We start from the raw sequence: 4277 nt of genomic DNA on the forward strand, positions 1-4277 counted from the left end.
CTCCCAGTGGGGTTCCAGGTCCTCACGGGCCCTCGGGCTTTTACTTTCCTTGTCCTGAGAGTGGCCACCCTCCCTCTGCCCCCCGAGGGCCTGGACGCTCGGGCAGGAAGCAGCCAGACAGCACCGCCTCTCGCCTGCAGGGGGCGCGGGCGGGATGCGGACCGACAGGGGAGTTTCTAGGCAGACACGGATTTCAAGAGGAAACTGGAGCCTGGGGAGTCCTGGCTTATGGTGTTTGTTTTTAAATTTCAATTAGGGTTTCAATTCCTAAAGCACACATTGTGGCGATAGGAACATGACGTGCTCTGTAGGAGCTGCGAGGGTAGAAGGGTTTTGGAACAGTCCCTGGCACCGTGCTAGTTTTCATTATTCCATTCCTTACCTCATAAAAGGCCCATGAACTACTTCCTTTTGCAGGTTAGGAAACAGTCTCAGAAAAGGTCAAGCATGATTAAGTTGTGGGTCTGGGATTTGAACCTGAAATGCCTCTGGGCTCATCTCACCAAGCCAAAGAGGACTGGATCCAAATACCACCTCCCCTCTTCTCGCCTAAGACAGACACAGCAAATTGATCACCGTTCTTTCCCACTGGATGGAGACTGGGACTCAGAATTCTTCTCAGCATCAAACCAAGGCTGCTTTAGGATTTTCATGGACCCCCTGGGCATTTTTTTGCCTTTCTGGGCCCCTTTCTCCACTAAGAAATCATATTAAACACTGGATTTTACAACTGCTTTGATAAAAAAGAATATAATCCAGGCTGGATTCATTATTACATATTCATTTTTTTCTTCTGATTTTAAAATAAATTAAAACTATAACATTTTTGCCCTGGCCAGGCGGTTCAGAGCATCCTCTCGTACACCAAAAGGTTGTGGGTTGGATTCCTGGTCAGGGCACATACCTAAGTTGCTGGTTCGATCCCCAGTTGGGGTACATACAGGAAGCAACTGATCGATTTTTTTTTTTCTCGCATTGATGTCTCTCTCTCTCTCTCTCCCCCCCTTCCTCTCTGAAATCAATAAAAATATATATTAAAAAACAACAACAATGTGCCCAACTGGCGTGGCTTAGTGGTTGAGCTTCGACTTACAAACCAGGAGGTAACGGATTCTCTGTCCACGCATATGCCCAGGTTGCCGTCTCAATCCCCAGTAGGGGGCATGCAGGAGGCAGCCAATCAATGATCCCCTCTCATCATTGATGTTTCTCTCTCTCTCTCTCTCCCTCTCCCTTCCTCTTTGAAATCAATAAAAATATTTAGCGAAATAAAGACTTCAACGATCATTTTTTTAAAAAAGAAAAAATAATGGGCTCCCTCTACACGCCCCTCCCCGCCTCCCCCCCCCCACACACACACCCGCACACACACACAACACACACACACACACATCTCAGAGTGGCTGAAGCCAGAGGCCTCATGGAGCCTGTGGTTTTCTGCTGACAGAACCAAGCCTCAATGCCCTTTGGGCCACGTCGGTCACTGGCGAGATGCCATCAAACCACTCTCATTGCATTAACCTGGATGCCGTGGACTGCAGGGGCCACAGCCTGGGCTGCCGAGGGTTGACTAGCCAGCCAGTGGAACCAGTGAGAGAGACACTGGCCACAACAGTACCGGGAACATTCTGGCAGCGGCAGCCATGGGAGGTCCACCATCTCCCAGAACAATCACTGCTGGTAATCCATTCCCTTATGTGGCAGTTTGTAATCTAGGCCAGCAGACTTCCTCGGAGGGAGCTGGGCTTAGAGTTTAGCCTGTGATGAGGTCAGGCCCAGACCGGATCAGGCTCAGCCCTTAGCCTGGGGTCAGGGTTAGAACTGAATCTGGAGCAGGAGTCAGGGCTCAGCCAGTGATGATTAGGCTTGGGCCTCACCCTCCAGGATCAAGGCTCAGTCTGTGACTACACTCAGGGCTCAGCTTTGGGCCAGGTTCAATGCACAGGCTGAGGTTACGGGTCAGTGTGAGGCCAGAGCTGTGTGACCCCGGGTCAGGGCTCAGTTTATTGGTCAGGATTCAGTCCATTGATTAGGCTCAGGGCTCAGTTTGTAAACAGGATCAGGACTCAGTCTCCCACCAGTTCCAGGGTTTAGTTCACGACTAAACTTGGAAGTTCAGTCTAAACTTGGGGTTAGGGCTCAGTGTAATGTCAAGGGTTAGTGTAGACTAGGGTTAGAATTCAGTTTGTGACTATGACTCAGTCTTGGGCCAGGATCAGGGCTCCATCTGGATCCAGAATCGAGGTCTCAAGTTGGGATCAGACTTAGTAAGGACTGGATCAGGCTCCTTGTGTGACTAGAGTCAGGGCTCAAGCTAAGGCCACGGGCAGAGCTTAGTCTAAAGCTGGGATAGAGAGGCTCAGTCTACGGGATCAGGGCTCAGTTAACACCAAGATTGGGGCTCAAGTTGGATCTGGGATCAGGGTGAGGGTTCAATCCGGCTTGATGCTCTGTTCTGAGCTCAAGGAAAAAAAAAGTTTCTGAAGATATGGGAGCCCAGGGCAGGTGGGCCTGCAAGGAAGAAGAGCCCCCCGACTTCTAGGCAAGCTTACGTCCCTGCAACGAGCCTCTCCTTGCCTGCGAAAGCCGGGTGTCCTAGAGCCTTCTAACCTACATGGCTCTGCTGCCTGCGATCCCCTCGCACCAGAATAAAAATAGCCACTCACTTCAGAGCAGCTGACAGCGGGTGCCAGGCTGCCTAGGAGGAGGGGGAGAGGCAGAGAGGGAGGAGGGATGCCTGAGCGCGGCCCCTGCTGTGTGACCTTGGGAAAGTCACTCCTCCTCCTTGAGCCCATTTCCTGAGAGGCTCAATGGGAGGTAGAGATGTCACCTGCCCCAGGGCATAGGGACAGTGACATAACATGTGGCACTTGGCACCAGTAAGGAACCCTGGCGTGAAGTCTTGAGTTCCTGATTGATGCCCAGTGTACTTCCTCCTCTGGGCAGCTCTCCCTAATGAAGGAAGGCTCCCCTTCTCCACCTCCCCCGGTGCATGCAGCATCCTCTACCTCTCTAGCTGTTTCTCAGTGGCCATGGTGTGGCCTCCCTCACTGTGTGGCCTGGGTCAGGGTGACCAGGACATAAAAGGAAGGACCTTACCACTCACAGGAGCCCTGGGAGGCAGCTAGGGGAAGAGGAGGAAAGAGGAAGGTGTATACACCTGTTTACGGTGTACTTACTCTGAGCCGAAGGGCCATGCTGGCGTATGTCCAAATTTTGCATCCTTTCACAGACAGAACCTTCCACAAGCCATATCTTTGCACCTGCTGCTCCCTCTGTTCGCCAGGGCACTTCTCTTTTCAATTTGGCAACGTGGACTCACCTTCAAAGAAGGGGTTCAGTGCTCATCTCTGTGGGGGAAAATTATCCGCTATCTCCCTGGGAACCCCATGCTCTGTCCCCTACCGGCTGTGTGGTCCCTAGGCCTCAGTTTCCTCCTCTGTCAAATGGGATCGTATTTCCAACCTTCCAGGGTTACTATGGAGAGTAACCAAGCACCAGCGCTCTCCTTCCCTATCCCCAACCCAAACAGCCTGAAGGTCAGCACTAAGAGTTTCCGGAAGGGGGCCGGACACGCTGTACCCTGTGCCTCAGTGTGCGCCCCATCCCCTGGAGTGCGGGGAGGGAGGGAGCCAGCTCTGTGCAGCAGGGGGGCGGTTCTCCCTGGCAGCTGCCCCCATCCTGCCGCCCTGAGCCCCAGAGCCTGTTATCAACCTCCTTAGTCATCACACCAGCAGCTCAAATATAGCTCCTACCCCACTCCCTTCTCAGCTGGGATCCGCCCCCCACCTTCTTCCCCTGGTAAAGCCATGTCTGGGTCTCAGAGTCCCCTCCCCCTTCCCCCCGGGGATACAACTACACTGGGCCTCAGTTTCCGCATCCACCAAATGGGCAGGTTGGCGATGCTACTGATGATGAGAACCCCAGAATTTACTTGTACCAGGCTCTGTACTAAACGCTCCGTGTGTACTATCTCGTTGAAGTTTCACAGCCACCTCGGGAGGTATCAGCTGTTTTTATCTCCTTACACAAACCAGGAATCTAAGTGACTTTCCCAAGTAAGTCAAGACCAGAAGCTCAGGGAGGGGAAATCCCGGGCTGCCCAGCGAGGGTCCAGGAGCCCTCCGCACACTCATTTGCATGACATTTGCCTGGCTTCCAAATGGCATTGATGTCCTTGTCCCCACCCCCAGAACTGAGCCTGAGGACTGGTTCCAGGGGACCTGGATTACTCAGAAGCAGACTCTTGGGGGTGGGGCGGGGGGCAGAGAGGGTAG

This window comes from Myotis davidii, unplaced genomic scaffold (assembly GCF_000327345.1).
Source record: "Myotis davidii unplaced genomic scaffold, ASM32734v1 scaffold478, whole genome shotgun sequence".
Lineage (NCBI taxonomy): Eukaryota > Metazoa > Chordata > Mammalia > Chiroptera > Vespertilionidae > Myotis > Myotis davidii.